This window comes from Quercus robur, chromosome 5 (assembly GCF_932294415.1).
Source record: "Quercus robur chromosome 5, dhQueRobu3.1, whole genome shotgun sequence".
NCBI classification, from domain to species: Eukaryota; Viridiplantae; Streptophyta; class Magnoliopsida; order Fagales; family Fagaceae; genus Quercus; species Quercus robur.
Window position 1 is genome coordinate 55,766,439 of NC_065538.1, and position 18,356 is coordinate 55,784,794.

General features: G+C 37.3%; 1 pseudogene; it reads left to right on the top strand.

The window, feature by feature from the left end:
- The first annotated feature begins 2,865 nt into the window (after positions 1–2,865).
- LOC126728392 (protein SRG1-like) lies at positions 2,866–17,775 on the top strand (annotated as a pseudogene).
- The last annotated feature ends 581 nt before the right edge of the window (positions 17,776–18,356 follow it).

Genomic DNA, 18,356 nt, shown 5'->3' on the forward strand with positions numbered 1-18,356 from the left:
TGCCACGTCTATGATTCCAACACCCTTATTAAGAGTTAGATACGAGGTGTCGAGTTCACCATTACCCCTCGAATAGTGGCTGATGCTCTTGGGGTTCTGATCGTTAGGGAGCTTGTCTATCCCTATGAGGAGTCTCCACCCTTAGATAATGTAATGTCATACATCACTGGGTCCTCTATCCAGTGGAGTACTGATCCTCAGATCACGTCTGCTAAATTTACTGAGACTACCTATCTTTTCTTTAGGATAGCGTGTCATTCTTTGTGGCCTATTTCTCATCTCCATACCATCCCTCTTAAGCGATGTGTGTTTTTGTACGCTTTTGTTTCTGGTGCGTCTATCAACTTTCCTCATCTGTTTCTTCGTTCTTTGAACGAAGTTCATAGGAGTTCTGTCATTGCTCATGCTCTTATCCATCCTATTTTCATTCATAGGATTTTGTTTTCTCAGTCTAGCTGATTTCCCTGCCGGTGAGCCCGTTCATGTTGTAGCTCCCATAGGTGCCACCTTCCTTAGGCAGAGGGTTGCTCACTTGAGAGTTGGTTCTACACGTCCTAGAGGTGCGTCATCTAGTGTTGTTCCCCCCTCCTCCCTCTTCTACAGGTGCTGATGCGGCTGAGGTGTTTGGTGGTGGTGCTGCTGATGCTGATGTTCCTCCACCGACTATTTCAGATGATTCAAACATTCGACGTATGTTGGATCATGTCTTGACCATTCAGGCGGCTCATGGATAGATTTTGGTGGACGTGCTCGATGAGATCTGTGCTTTGCGCGTAGAGTTGGCACAGTTTCGACGATCCTCACCGCCACCTCCTTTTGATGATGGATTTTGATTGCCCTTTGGTATTCCTCACAAAAAAGGGGAGTACATATTTGAGCACTTGTAGAGTTGTTGTTTTCAGGGGGAGAGTATTTTTTTTTATTGGAGCTTATGGAGATTAGATTGTATCTAGGTGCTTCACTTTGTATTTACCTTTTTAGCTCGTTTTTGTTTTGTTTGGGCTATTCATGTTAGGGGGAGATACTTTTATTGTTTTATATGTTTCTTGTTTCAACTGCTTATTGATTTATATTTATGAGTTATTCATTGATATATGTCTTTATTGTGCGTTGGTTGAAATCAAGAATTTATTTTGTTTACTTGATTTTCCACACATGCAGTTATGCATTTTGTTTGAGTGTTTCAAGAAATATATAGGTTAATTCAATTGAGTTGTTGTCTACACTTATAACTGATGGATAGTAGTTAGGATTGGACTTGTTTTTATGAGCATTTTTATGTAAAGGGTTTTTTCTTTGTAAACTTTAAGCTTTTAGTTGTGTTTTGTCACGAATTGCCAAAGAGGGAGTTTGTTATGTTCTAAAGACTTAGGATCTTATGTATTTAGAACTTTAATGTGTATTGTTGGCAAACCATGGTCAAAACAAGATGTTTAGTCGTGTTTAGACTTGCTCAAAATTGGTTTTTTTATGTAAAGTTGGATTTAAGGTGATGCAGATTTATTAAAGCATTTTGGCCTGGTTTGATTGATCGAAGCTTAGGCTCGATCAATTGAAATTCGGGCAGAATGCATTTTCTACAGAATTCCAACTCAACCCTAGTTTATTTAAAACATTTAGGGTTTTGTATTTTTGCCTTAAGTATATAAGGCAAACCCTAGCCACGTTTTAGTGTTACTCATATTGCGGTTTGTGTAAATCTCTTGTGAGATCTGTGAGGAGTTTTCCTTTACACAAGCTTAGGATTATCAAGAAGGAGATTTGTTCAAGAACTTGATGATCATTCAGTTGTTGCCATAGAAGCTTAAAGAAACACAAGCGGGTGTGCTTGTACTTGTTGGAGAATCCAAGAAAGAAGGAGTCCGTGGTCTCGGAGCTTGCACGTGGTCGTGTTAGTAAGTTTCTACTAGTGGATAGCAATAAGATGTTAACGGTCTAAGTCTTATTGTACAACTTCGATTCTTTCATAGTGAATTCAGGTTTACCTTGAGGATAGCTAGGTTAAATCCTCCTCAAGTTTTTACCGGTTTGGTTTCTTGGGTGATCATATCATTGTGTTATTTATCTTTCCGCTGCTTTGCTTGATATGATTGTTTGATTGTGATTACCTAGATTTGGAATTTGGACTAAGTAACAACTTGTCTAATTACCTAGGTTAATCCAATTGTGTTTTTAAGGGGTCTAAAAACTATCAACTCCTATTAGGAGTCTCTTTTCCCTCCTTAAAACCTTAGCAATTACCACCTTAAAACCTTAAACTTAACTTCACTTTAGGATTTGTTTTTTTTTTTTAAAAAAAACAGAGACTAACCTTAAAAATAAAAAAAATAAACCACAAGCAATCTTATTCAACTTTCTTCTTTGATTAATGAATTTTATGTCAAATTTGTTTATATTGTTATTATTAATAAAGTTTCAATTCAACATATGTGGATATTTGTTTATATTGTTATTAATGAATTTTATCTTTTATGTCAAATTTTTTATTTGCTTTCATATGTACCTGAGATTTTCTTTCTATCTTATTCTTTTGCTATATTTAGAATTGATTTTCTTTTGAGTATTTGGGTTAATCTCCATGTTTATATTGACATTGTTTTCGTGGGTTTGGTTTTTGGGTTAAACTTTCTACTAATTTTTTTTTTTTTTTTATTGTACATGGCAGATAAAGCATCTCTATTTTTTTGGAGAAAAATCAAAGTTGCATCCTATGTCTTCCAACCTAGGGAACGATGCACAGTATATTTTCTCTTGATGTTGACATGCCTTGTAGATATTTCAACACCTAGTATAAGTTTAAAGTTCAGGGTTCTCTATTCGGGAGCTAAGAGTTTAAGCTGTTTCTCTTTGGGTTTTGTTGGAGCTATGGAACGGGATATAACGAGCCTAGTGAACTCTATCCCAGTTCCTTGTGTTCAAGAGCTAGCAAAGGAAACACCTAGCACAGTCCCACCACATTATGTGCGTTTTCATGATGAGCCTCCCATCAAATCCAACACCACTTCTTTACCCCAAGTCCCAATCATTGACATGCAAAGGTTATTTTCCGCAGAATTTAGGGACTCAGAGTTGGATAAGTAACACCATGCATGCAAGGAATGGGGTTTCTTTCAGGTTATCACCTCTCTCTCTCTCTCTCTCTCTCTCTCTCTCTCTCTAATAAGAATATTTAGTAGTGAAAAAGTTGTACTTGCATGTTTACATTCTATATTTACTAGTGAAAAAGTTGTACCTGTTTACATTCTATATGTACTTGTTACTTACAGAATCTGAAGAATCCTGATCAAAATAATTGGCGGTTAAGGAAACTCTACCTGTTTACATTCTATATATACTAGTTACTTAAAGAATTTGAAAAATCATAATCAAAATAATTGGGGTTAAGAGAGAGAGAGAGAGAGGATTTGATGAAGAAAAATTGCAAAGTTTCCTTAAATCAATTCAGTGGTAGAGCCACTAAGAACACTAGCATCCGGGGATGCCAAAAAAAAAAATCTATTTTGCATATTCAAACACTACTTTATCTATTTTACCAATCCATTTCACAACTCACCCAACATCCAATTCTTATTTTTACATACAACCCAATAAAATAATATAAACTACTTAATAAAAAAATTAAAAGAAAAAAAAAACTCATTTTTCTCTCTTCTCCATCTTTCTCTTTCCTGTATTCCTCTATCTTTATCTCTCTAGCAACCACCACATGAGAGAGATGAGCTCAACCACCCACCACCACGCACACTCCAACATCCACCAACCAAAAAAAAAAAACCCAGCAACCCCATGGACCCACCACCATTGCCTCATTCAACCACCCACCACCACCTCCAACACACAAAAACCCACAAATCCAAAAATTCACCACAACTAAACCCATAAACCACCACCAACAACAACCAAAACAACCCCAAACCCATTTCAATCTAAAAAAAAAATAAAAAAAATAAAAAAATAAAAAAATAAAAAAATAAAAAAAAACCTCATAGATAAGTAGACTCGCCACCACCACCGATCTACACGGACCCTAACCTTGCCACCTAACCACGAACCCAAACCATAGCACTGCCAATCTACATGGACCCAAACTTTGCCACCTCCACAAACCCAAACCATGCTTAGCATCGTCAATCTACACCTGTTTGAGTGAAAGAGCAAGGTCTGAGAAAGAGAGCAAGGTTTAGAGAGGGAGAAAGAGATTGCAAGGCCTAGTCTGAGAGAGGGAGAAATGGAGAGAATGGTGGCTTTTGATCAAAGATAAGTAAAAATTGTAATATTTTTCTAAATATTGACACATCTCTATTGACACTTTTTGTTATATGTCTATTTGTTTATAAAATACTTCATTTGCATTCTGAAAATGTTTATAATTTTTTACATTAGTATGTTTATATTATTTTTTTGCTAACATGGGTTTCCAAAGTGTTAGGACATATGTGAATTATGTTAAGAACATATGTTATTTAAAATTGGCTAATCCTTTAACAAAATGCACTTTACTTGTAATTAGGTAGATCTAGGATGTGTTTAATACTTTAAGAAACATGTTGTTAAAGTTTAGTATTAAAGCCATGAAGATTGGACCAAGAAACAAGTGAAGAGAAGTTGTTCATTAAAGCTGGACAGATTCTCGATAGTTGCTCGACAGATATATCTATCAAGGTTTGATGAGTCTTGACAGCTAGCTTGACAGATAGCATCTATCGAGGTCTTGACAGATAGCTCGACAGCTGTATCTATCGAGAATTACGAAATCAAAATTTTCAGATCTGATTTTTGGCCCATGCTTATGAAATTGTGTAGGGTTTCTTTTCTCACAACCCTAGACATACTGGGAGAATACATGCAAAAAGTGACAAAGTTCTTTATTCTCTTTGAAGGAAGCTACTACGTCTTTACACCTTAGGGTTTTGTAACCAAGTGCTTCTGGATCTTCATTGTTGATAAAGTAAAGAACTTTGTAGCCAAAAATCTTCTTCAAGTTGGTGAGTTAGTCACGTACTGGGAGCCGTACATCTTTGGTTAGTCACGTACTGGGATCTGTGTAAAAGGGTGGCATTCATATATTGAAGAGTTTAGAGGTTTTGAAGCGGTAGAAGGTTTCTACTGTAAGTTCATCTACGAGGATTTTAAAGTCTAGGAACAAATATTTTGTACTAGATCTGACACTTCTCTTTACTATAGTGAATTTCTTTTCGAGAAGATTTTCCCCCAAGTTTTTTACTATGAAACTAGTTTTTTTCATTGGTTTTCCTAGGTCATTATATCTTGTCTTATTTAATTTTCTGTTGTGCATGATATTGACATGATATTGATGTTTGTTTGTTTTAACAAGGTTTATTCATAATAAATCTAATTAATAACTTGGGTTTAAAACTTGTTAATTCTATCAACCGGGGTCTAAATTTCCCAACACAAAGATATTTAAGAATCGAACTATTCCTTGAGTATGTGTAGTCCACCGTCTCACACACATCGGATAATTACAAATAAGAATCCTTCAAACCTCAACATGTTGGTTAGGAGTTTTAAATTTAGAAACTCGTGGATTTGAGAAGGTCTTAAGAACCACTAGATGTGATCTTTTACACTACTCTATAATATTTGGTTCCCTCAAAGATATATTTTTTGGCTTTGTCACTGAATCCATTACACAATTTATAAGACCACACACATGTATTATCATATGATTAAATCGTTTCAACAAGTCACATGAGTATATAAGTAAATCATGTAACTAAAAATACACTAAGATGATTTTTCAAATTGCCACCTAATAAATTGGAGGAACTTTTGTCAAAGCCAATTTGTATGAAAATTCTGCCAGAAAAAAAGAGTGGTCTATATTCGGTTAAGATTAAAAAATAATTTTCTTATAAAGATAAGTTGGCATTCTATAATATTTTGTTTCATATAGATAACTATTTTAAATATACAATATGTCTTTTAGGTTTTAAAAAAATGGAAATATGTTGTGTAGTTAATAAATCACGGGGTGAGCATTTCATTGATAGAGAAGGTGAAAGTAAGCATGCAAGAATTCTTTAATCTGCTGAGGGAAGAGAAGAAGAAGTTATGGCAACTACCAGGAAATATTGAAGGGTTTGGGCAAATCTTTGTCGTGTCCGAGGAGCAGAAACTTGACTGGGGAGACATGTTCTACATAAACACGCTTCCAATCCATTTGAGGAACTTGTTCCTCAAGATCCCTCTCCTATTTAGGTCTCTCTCTCTCTCTCTCTCTCTCTCTCTCTCTCAATAATTGGTATTTTTTTTTTCTAATATTTTTTCAACTAAAGAGGATACACAATATAATGAAATGAAAAGATCACAGCCAAAACATAGGACAATGATAATAATAAAAAATTAGGAAATGTATGGTGAATTTATTTTTTAGGTAACACTAACTCCTTTTCTAGATTTGCTTACTCAAAGCTGATTCCTGTTCTAATGATTAAAACATCTGAAAATTCAAAAACGTGTACAAAACACCTTTGAACGTTTAGACCCCCAAATTACAACTTAACCAATACAAGCAATATGTCAAACAACTAGTGTGCGGAAACTTAACACATGCTATAATACGAAATTGGTTAAAGACTATCTAAGCCATAACAAAATAAAACCATAGCAGATAATAAAAAGGCAAAGATAGAGAGGAAGGAAGATGCAAACACAAAGACAACACGCGATGTGTTATCGAAGAGGAAACCGAAGTCCTCGGCGAAAAACCTCTCCGTCGCCCTCCAAGCGGTAAACAATCCACTAGAAAATACAGTTGGGATACAAGGACAGCAATAGACCCTCCAAGCCTAATCTACCCAGTGCACCTAAGCCCTCCAAGCTTCTTGCTCCAACGAAGTTGCGCCGAACCTTTTTCTTTTCTAGCTTCCCGGATTCCGCTACTAGACCGTAGCATCAACCAATGAAGATTGGTTCCTCCTAACTGCTTCCCAGAAATCCAAACAACTGTCTCACAGTGATGATGATGGTGAGAACCAGGTTTGGTATAATGCCTCTCAAGGATTGACAATGGAGAGGAAGAGAGTAGAGGAATTTGAAGAGACTCTAAGGTATAGATTGTGGGTGAAACAATATTGTTTTTCTTTAGGGTTTCTCTCTCAAAATTCTCTCTGGAAGCCCTCTTTCAATCGTGGGTAAAAGGGGTATTTATACTGGAGTGGGAGAGGAATGTGAAACGTCAGGTTTTACAAAACAGGGGTGGCTCGCGGCTTGACCTCGCGGCTTGACTAAGTCGCGAGATCCAGTCGCGAGTTAACCATATGGCCAGTTGTCATGTTTTGTCCTGTAGTGCTCCAGCTAGCATGACTGTTCATCTTCCAGCATGCTTGGCACGTGTGCTGCTTCTGGCAGCTTGCAGCCGCGAGTCACCCGCGAGTCCCAGCCGCGAGTCTCTGTTTTCTTGCACACTCTTGAGCAATCTTCACTCTATCTCACTCACTACCCTTACAACAAACCCACCTAAATACAGGGTTACTAAATGCTGAATTACAAGCAAATTTGGCACGGAATAAAGCCAATTAGATGGTTGAATAAATTCAACCTTACAATCTCCCCCTTTGGCTATTCTGTGACAAAACCCTAAAACAGACTCTAGACTTAACATGTGAGTTGGGAACAGTTGAACAAAACTCACTCACACCTAACTCTAGAAGCTGTGAAGCACTTGAATCGTATGAACATAATACTCCTGAAACACAACAATACACCATGATCATTGTAAGCAGAAAATTATAAATGCATATGAAACAGGCAATATGTGATCAAGCAAAGATGGAGTTAAGAAACAAATCATGGCTTGATCAACCAAGTGAACACCACAAGGTAGTGATCACAGTGCTCATTCACACTTGGAATGAACACAAGGACATACAAGTTAACAAGCACAAGGCAAGACACTTGTATGCTCAACACTCAACCAATGCATAACACACAAGGTATATGCATCTAGGAACAATCCTACAAGGGCACAAGAGTGACAGTACATAAACCAAAATGCAGAACATTTAGATTAAAGTACTGATTTCAACATAGCATAAAGGCTGCATTAAGCAAGGTACATACCATAAAGCCTACAAACTATGCATAAAACATTAACCCTAAAAGCTTACAAAAGCACATGGGTACAAACACAAAAACATCCTGAATAACATCATCATAATTAAGAGTTAGAAACAGCTATACACCAAAACACAGTGTATTAAACCCATAAAAACATTAAATAGTACCCAACAAACATAAACCTAAAACCATAAGTTTAGAGGATAAGACTAAAAACAAAAGTATGACAAAAGTATGTGTGTACTCCCCCTATCACTATGCACACTTCCCTTTGAACTTTTCTCCCCCTTACTGAATGCTCTCCCCCTTTTTGTCACGAATAGCTAAAGGCTCTCGTCCAACTTTCGTTGAATATCATCTAGCTGATTCTCCATAGTCTCGAGACGCATTTGGACATGGTTGTTTGTGGAGTAGAGAAGTGCCACAAGCTCATCAACGCGTTTCTGAATATGCTCAAGTACACTGCCGACTCTATCAGTATGAGGAGCAGTCTGTGCTTGCGGAATACTAGCTGGTGAAGCTTCAGGAACAGCACGTGATGTAGATGTGGTATGTGCAGGTGTCTCTGAGTCAGGGGCAGATGGAGTAACCGGAGAGATGTGAGCACTCCTTGGTGATTTAGAGGAGTGACTTCTGCTAGCTTGAAGAGTGAACAAGGAAATGGGACGTTGACGAGTCAACATTTTTCCATCTGCAGGAGGAATAATGCCTTCACGAAGAATGAGCTTCATGATGAGACTGCAAAATGGAATAACTCCTCGAGCTGCAGATCGACACGCGGTCTTCCTCAAGGTGTAGTAGATGTGAGCACATATATCAATGGGGGCTCCTGTAATAAGGTCACAAAGAAATAGAGCTCTCCCAAGATTGATTAATGTAGTGTTGGACAGTGGGTAGAGATTGGTGAACATGATCAACTTCAGTGTGGTTAGCTCAGGTGCAAACTTTGCGGTGCTAATGGATGTTCCTGCACTGGATACTTCATGATCGTATCCTAGGATTTGTAAAATTTCTCCAACTTCTGGATTTCTTTCATCGTAAGGAGTTATATTCACATTCTGAGGTCTGGTGATGCCGAGAAGATCTGCGATGCAGTCTGGGGTAACACTAAACTCTGTTCCTCTGACCCAGAAAATGAGTTCAGGTCCAAGATCAGTTGCATTAGAGAAGCATTCTTTGACCAGCTCATCCATTGGATCATCAAAGTTCCCGAACAAATTTGCCCAATCTCGTTTCTCAAAGATTCGAGGGATGAAAGTGGTCCCTAAGGTGTTGAACTCTACCACCCGTTCCACTATAGTGGTTGACTTGTCAAACACGTTTGAGTAGACGTGTGAGTTAAGCGGAAGTCTGAACCTATCCTTATTGGGATCTTGAGATGCCTAAGATGATAGTCAAGTCCTTTTAGCAACTGGTGTTGCTGGTTCGTCAGCAACAATGTCTTTACCCCTGGAAGATCAACGGGACATCTGCAAGAGAACAGGCCCACAGCAAAGAACCAAACAACAATACCACATAAGATAATTGTCAACAAGATTCAGTGTAAACAAAATTTCAATATATAAACACAAACTGAAGATAGTGCAGACCCAACCAAACTTCCAACAATACAAAGAAGCACAAAATAACAGGTGCAGCAAAATGGTGATAGTGCACCAAGACATAGATAGACAACACAACTGACAAAACTGTCAATGAGACAGGTTATCATGACCATGATATGCAAACAGATACAGCATTCGAACATTTAGAGCAGACAACATAAATCACTCCACCAGAGATATGAACAAGGGGAAAATATTTCAACATGAAGAAACCAATCATCCACACTAGAGCACATGGTTGAGAGACATACATTATGTTATCATAAAAACTCAGTAACCAATACCGAACACCAACATCAATACTTAAGCAAGTGAAATGAGTAAGTCAAATAGACACCAAACCCATTTAAGAAAAGATTTTCAGACTCAATAATAGGCAAATATCAGAACAATGAAAAACACATTGTGACCGCTCAGCATGAAAACAGGTGAGAACAATATCAAACAAGACACGCCATACCCATTACACAAAGAGAGAAGTATTTCGAACACAATATCAGTCCAAACGGTAACAAAAATATGCAGGAAAAAGGAAAATGAGATTGAGAAAGCAAAACCCATACCTTTTCTTGATGATTTGGATAAGAAATGAAGCACCAATGAGGTTTGAAAATGGATTCACGAAGTGTTTGGAAGGAAGATAGTTTAGAGAGAAGATGAACAGTCACAAAAGTTCGAGGGAAAACTGAAAAGAGGTTTAAAAACTGCTCCTGTTTCTGCCAAACACGCGATTTTCGCGACTTGATTAAGTCGCCACACAGTCGCCAGCTCAAGCCGCCAAAGCACTCAAGAACAAAAATTTGAAAATTTTTCTAAGTGTTTTTCGCGACTAGAAAGTCTACCCGAGAGTGAGTCGCGAGCTAAGCCGCGAAAATCTCTGAGTGAATCTCACGACTGGACCTTCCACTCGCGAACAAGTCTCCAAAAATGACCAGCGAAGACGCGACTAAGGCACGCGACTTGACATACCCGCGACTGAGCCGCCAAAACAGGGCAAAACTGGATTTATGAAATTTTCAGATTTTTCAAACAAAATACTTTCCAAAAACACCTAAAACACTCAAAAATCTTTTTTTGCTTGAATTAACAAAGATTGAGCATGTGAAAACACATTTCATCAAGTACAATCACACAAATGAATATGGCATTTATTGAACATAAACTTGTGTATTGTGTGTGGATATCAACAATGAGATAGTCCTTCGTCTAATGTGAAGTTTCAATGATCGATTCAACCAAGGCATACACAATTAGCACTAGATCATGTGACCTATCTCAATTATAGAAATATGTATATATGACCTCCCACAAAACTTGATAACATGACTTGGAGCTTTACATTTTACTCCACTTTTAATCATAACATTTGATCTTTTTGATCTTTTGAGGCAATCACCTCTCATTGTGAGAGTGATATTTGACATTTCACTTTAATGAACAAGCCTTTGGCTTTTTGAATAAACATTCACTTTAATATAAGGTCGCTTACCCTTTTTCCTAGTCGAATACTAGAATGTGCGACAGGCTTTTGCAGCTCAATATCTCTTTTCATTTGGAGATTTACATTTGGTGCGCTCTTTTTAGCAAAACAAAAATAAAGAGTGGGAAGATATATAGACACAAGTCTATGCATGTCTCAAGATCAACATAACCATTCACTAATCATTCATGACAAGTTTGAAGATCTATTTACAACAATCACATAGATTTCAAGATTTTTCCCACAGTGATATAAGTGCATGAAAACAAGCAATGCTCGAAAATGCACAAAGCCATTAGCACAAAGGTACAAGACAAAACAAGTTTTGAGACAAAACTCAACAAAGTCAATCAAGCTTTTTGATTTTCTAATTATTTTTTTTATGTGATTTTTGGATTTTTGACACAAGAAACAAAAAGATTGATAAAACAAAATTAAAAATATTCACAAGTAGACAAGCAAACAACCAACATCAAAAACAGCAAGCAAACCAAACAAACATTGTCACAAAGCATAGGAAGTATTAATGCATGGACATGTTGTAATGCTTATGCATGAGAACCCTTTTTCACCCACACGTCACTTGCGTTTGGGGTGATTTCCTTATAGGATTGCGTACGGGAGTTAGGGCTTTCAAACCTTCGTGAGAAGCTTTCCAAGCAGTTGGTGAATGCACTAATCATCTTCATCACGTTCATCATTCCGGGATCTCCATTTTGATCTCTAGATTGATCACCTGCCCAAATTCTCCTATCATTTCTGGGTCCTCCTGACCTTTGAGGAGTTGCACTGTTCTTTGCTCTCAGCTTTTGGCAATTTGGTCGAGTATGCCCTTGAAGTCCGCAATAATGGCACACATAAGTTCCTCTAGGACCTCTTTGTGGTCGTGGACGTGACTTGGCACGAGATTCAGACCTGCCCACAGACTGATTACGGGGATTTAACATCCGTTGGTTCACCACATTCTTCTTCTCCTCCACCTCGAGTTTCTCACCAGTAAGGTTAGCTACAACTGGATCTTTGGCCTTTACAAACTTCACTTCTTTAGTGACATTTCCAGATGAACTACTTCCTCCGGTATATCCCAATCCGGATTTGTCTGAAAAGCTCCTTTGAGATGAGATAACATCATCTAGCTTCTTGGTGGTGACCCTCTCTACTTTAGCATTTGCTTGCACAACCTCATTCTCAAGAAATCTTACTTTTGTGTAAGCTTCGGACAACTCACCATTCAGTGTTTCTATCTCACATTTAGCCTCCCTATATCGGATTAGGAGACTTTTGTAGTCCTCCTCAGCCTTCTTCATTTTTCTCACAGCAGCCTTAGCCACCCTTGTGTACTCACCCGACTTCTCCAAGAGTGAGTTATAATTCTCTTGAAGATTTGCTGTGCTTTCATCTTCTTCAGCATCTGATTCTTCAACAATTCCTAGTGATTCATCATCACTATGTTCTCCAAGGTCTCGTACAAGCAGATTCAACTCATCTGAAGACTCAACATGAGCAATAGTCATAAAAGCTGAATAGTTCCCCTCTCCATCACAGCACTCTTCAGATTCTGAGTCAGACGAATCCGAGTCACTCAAGGTCGTGGCATACACTTTACCTTTCGATTTCAGATAATTCGGACATTCCTTCTTAAAGTGTCCATGCCCGTTACATTCGAAACAAGTGACACCTTGTGTGGGTTGGGATTCTTTTCCATCTTTCTTTTTGAATTCCCTCTTCTCCCTTCCAGAACTTTGGAATTTTCTTTTATCATCAAATTTGCCATTATTTTTGAATTTCAAGAACTTTCTGAAATTTTTGACAAGGTATGCAACATCTTTGTCAACCACATCTTCTCCCGATGAGTCTTGATCTTCCACCTTCTCATTAATGGTCTTTAGAGCAAGAGATTTACTCTTCCGTTGATTGGGCAGCGACATCTCATAAGTCTGCAGAGAACCAACTAGCTCCTGTACTTTGATGTCATCAAAGTCCTTGCTTTCTTCAATTGCTGTCACTTTAGCACGAAAACTTTCCGGCAATGATCGAAGGATCTTCCTTACAATCTTTGAGTCCTCCGTTTTCTCCCCCAAGTTGAACTTACTAACCACCACCTCATTTAGCTTCCCATAGAAAGAGTCAAAAGACTCATCCTCACTCATTTTGAGCTCCTCAAACCGAGTGGTCAGCATTTGCAACTTGGTGTCTTTCACTTTCTTCGTGCCTTCATAGGTGGTTTCCAAAATCTCTCATGCTTCTTTGGCAACGGTAATATGAGAAATCCTGTGAAATTCATCTGGAAACACACCACAGAAAATAGCATTGAGTGCTTTACTGTTAGCATTAGATGCAGCAAGTGCTGCCTTATCCCATGTGGATTTGGCTGCCTCAGGTTTGGTCCAACCAATCTCAACAGCATCCCAAACGAATTCATCAATAGAACACAGAAAAGCTCTCATGCGAACCTTCCAAAAAGCATAATTACTACCATCAAAATATGGAGGTGCATTTAGGGATTGAGACCTATCCATCTCAAAAGGGAGTCAAGGATCACACAATGGTAATGAAACCAATAGCAGTGTACCTGCTCTGATACCAAATGAAAGTTCAAAAACATGTACAAAACACCTTTGAACGTTTAGACCCCCAAATTACAACTTAACCAATACAAGCAATATGTCAAACAACTAGTGTGCGGAAACTTAACACATGCTATAATACGAAATTGGTTAAAGATTATCTAAGCCATAACAAAATAAAATCACAGCAGATAATAAAAAGGCAAAGATAGAGAGGAAGGAAGATGCAAACACAAAGACAACACGCGATGTGTTATCGAAGAGGAAACCGAAGTCCTCGACGAAAAACCTCTCCGCCACCATCCAAGCGGTAAACAATCCACTAGAAAATACAGTTGGGATACAAGGACAGCAATAGACCCTCCAAGCCTAATCTACCCAGTGCACCTAAGCCCTCCAAGCTTCTTGCTCCAACGAGGTTGCGCCGAACCTTTTTCTTTTCTAGCTTCCCGGATTCCGCTACTAGACCGTAGCATCAACCAATGAAGATTGGTTCCTTCCTAACTGCTTCCCAGAAATCCAAACAACTGTCTCACAGTGATGATGATGGTGAGAACCAGGTTTGGTATAATGCCTCTCAAGGATTTGACAATGGAGAGGAAGAGAGTAGAGGAATTTGAAGAGACTCTAAGGTATAGATTGTGGGTGAAACAATCTTGTTTTTCTTTAGGGTTTCTCTCTCAAAATTCTCTTTGGAAGCCCTCTTTCAATCGTGGGTAAAAGGGGTATTTATACTGAAGTGGGAGAGGAATGTGAAACGTCAGGTTTTACAAAACAGGGGTGGCTCGCGGCTTGACTAAGTCGCGAGATCCAGTCGCGAGTTAACCGTATGGCCAGTTGTCCTGTTTTGTCCTGTAGTGCTCCAGCTAGCATGACTGTTCATCTTCCAGCATGCTTGGCATGTGTGCTGCTTCTGGCGGCTTGCAGCCGCGAGTCACCCGCGAGTCCCAGCCGCGAGTCTCTGTTTTCCTGCACACTCTTGAGCAATCTTCACTCTATCTCACTCACTACCCTAACAACAAACCCACCTAAATACAGGGTTACTTAATGCTGAATTACAAGCAAATTTGGCACGGAATAAAGCCAATTAGATGGTTGAATAAATTCAACCTTACAACATCTTCCATCACATACATGGAGGGATAACTTAGATGCTTACTCAATAGAGGCTAGAGACATTGCCAAGAAGATACTTGAATTGACGGCAAAAGCTTTAAGAATGGAACATAATGACATGAGAAACCTGTTCGAAGAATGATATCAGGGAATGGGGATGAACTACTAACCTTCATGCCCTCAACCTGAGCTTGTGATGGGCCTCAATGCTCACTCAAATGCTGCGGCCTTAACAATCCTCCTCCAAATTAATGAAATGGAAGGTCTCTAGATAAGGAAAGATGGAAGGTGGATTCCAGTAAAACCTCTCCCTAATGCTTTTATTGTCAACGTTGGTGACATTTTGGAGGTAAATCCCAAATTTTTGAGTAATTAGTCAATACTCTTAGAATAATGTTTTCTCCTCTCACATAATAATAAGTCTCACTAATTACATATATGGTTAGACCAGGGGCATGACACTTGTTGTCAAGGGATTCAAATGAACCCCTTGACTTCATATATATATATATATATATATAGTTTATTTTACCCTTAAATATTTTTGCACACCCTGATCACAAATCAGTCCAGCCCAAAACAAAACAATAATTAGGCACTTAATGTATTATTTATATTAGTGATTCAAGAAAAAAAAAATAGTAAAGTCAATAATTGTTTAAACATTGGATTGGTTGAATAGACACTTAGTGTAATATTTTTATATGGTATGGATGAGTGTAGGTCAATAAATAATATGGTGTTAGTGGGGTGCATTTTGATCTTTTAATTTAGTTTAATATATTTTTATAAAAATAAAGTCAACTAAATAAAACTAAAAAATGTTATACAAACTTAACAAAATGAAATGGTCACACCTAGTAACTTTGACAATAGATAATAACAACTGATAATAAATTATCATGTAACAATTTTAAAATATTAAAACTCATAAAAGGAAATTGTAAAATTTCATGTATTTGAGGTTTTTTTTTTTTTTTTTTCTTTTTTCTTGTATTGATAACTTAATATATTCAAGTTAAATTTTTATTAAATTTTGTTTAATTTAAGTTTTTTAATCGGTAATGTCCCCTAAAAAAAATTCTGGAGCCGCCACTAGATGGGACCATATTTCATGTGAAAGCAGCATTGATTTTGACTACTGAATGATTTTTATAAATTTTCATCTTTCAACTGGATAAAGTTTAGATACAAAATTGATTATAACTTTACTCAATAAAACAAATACTACTACATATTTTGAAAATCTAATCGTTAAATTATATATTTTTTACTCTCTTAATACACATGTCAAATTTTGTGTTAATCAGATATTATTTTTTTAATTGGATAAAGTTTAGATACAAAATTGATTATAACTTTACTCAATCAAACAAATACTATTACATATTTTGAAAATCTAATCGTTGAATTATATATTCTTTACTCTCTTAATACACATGTCAAATTTTGTGTCAATCAGATATTATTATTTATTATATGATCTATAATCTTATTTTTTATGCATAATTTTAAATTACAAAAACTTACAATTTAAACAATTTATTAATGACATAATTATTGATCTTTAATTTTATTAAAATTTTGCAAGTATAGAGGATGTAAGGAAAAGATATAATTCAATACTGGATTTGTCAAAATTCACCTCCAATAAAAAGATATTGAGTAAGGTTATAATATAAATCTATAATCAATTTTGTAACAAAACTTTGTCCCTTTTCATCCATTAAGCGAAAGAGCTAGGGTCCTAATCCTAATAATTAGCTCTAAAACATAATCAAAAACCAAATCACAGACTTCGACTCACCAAAATGCTCAATCTTTTTGGAGCTCAAAACTCAAAGCAAGCTAGAAAGAACAGAAATGCAAAAAAAAAAAAAAAAAAAAAAAAATTGTTCTTTATTTTCGTCTGGATACACTCATCTAGAAGCAAACATAAGCCGCCGATCTGGCGAGGCCGCTGAAGGAGGCGCAGATCCCCTACAACATCCACATCGTGAAGGATCACGACATGAAGGAGAGGCTCGGACTCAGTGCTGTCATCATGGGAAGCCGCGGATTCGGCGCCATCGTCGTCGTCGTCGTCCGCTATCCCGAAGATAAGGATGCCGTCGATGAAGCTGTCCTCGCCGTCAAGGAAGAGGAGGAGGACGATGAGGCTGTGATGAAGACTGTCCCCATTGAAGTTGTCCATGAGAAAGGTTAATCAATTACTTGAACTGCCATTTCTTTCTTCAGATCATGTGATTGATTGAGTGGAATTTTGGTTATTGTTCCATATCAGTGTGTGAGTTTGAAGAGTTTTTATTTGTTTATGGTTTTGAATTTTCGTATTATGCTAGTTTGGTGTGAATTGATTGAATGGAACTTCGTATTATGCTAGGGGATCTACCAAAGTCCAACGACTACCATAATTGGTTTTCCATGTATGCTTTTCCAGATTGTGACGAATGGAATTTACCGTAGCATCGAGCATAGGGCAACTGTTAACTCAGCGAAAGAGAGGCTCTCCTTGGCCACATCTTACAACCCAAGACGAGAAGCAGATATTGGTCATGCACCAAGCCTTATCACTCAAGAATCACCAGCATTGTTCAAGAGAATAGGTGCTCGTGATTATTTAAGGGGATATCTCTCACGTGAACTCGATGGGAAGACATACATTGATGGCATGAGGATCCAGAATGAGGAACAGAAAGGCACTTGAGAGTTGAGACATACCTTTGAGTTTAAATAAGGAAATAAATGGCATAAAACCTATATCGTATGCGTGCTAGTGGCTTGTCTACGAAGTCTGGTTTAATTAAATGCAAGACAGATTCAAATAATTGCAATATTCATTCTAAAATAGTTTGTTTTGCCAAAGCAGGACCAAGAGAACTTATAATTCCATAGTAGTAAATAATAGACCACTAGATTTACAGCATACAGATAGCACAGCACATGCAATTGATTGACCTGCTAACTCTTGGGGATAATTAACTTGCAGAAATCGGAGGGAATCATTCTGCAATCTGAGAATTGGATGTTAGGAAAGCATAAAAAGTTTGAAACTAATATGTAATGTAAATATACCTATATATCAATAATGCTTCACAAAAGTTGTGTTCAAACATTTGAAAACCAATAAAGTTAGTGCCAAACTCAATTAGCTAGCACTTCCTATTGTTTCTGACAAAAACATCCCAACCTAAATTCCCCCACTCTAGACTATCAATATATCAACCAAAAAAAAAAAAAAAAAAAACCTACTGTGTTAGTTCATATTCTCTTGTCTCTGCAATATTCATTAGTATAGGCAATTAATTTTTTAGACAGCAATCTTGAAGGAACCAATAAACATTCGATTAAATATTAAAAGCAAGCCACGCTATATGGCAGAATAAGCATTGCAACCACTAAGAATCTCATTAACCATAGATTCTTAGGAGAACGACAACTTTTAAGATACTCCTCTGCCAGGAGAATGGTTCGAATGGTCAACCCAGCAAAAAAATACTAAATTCG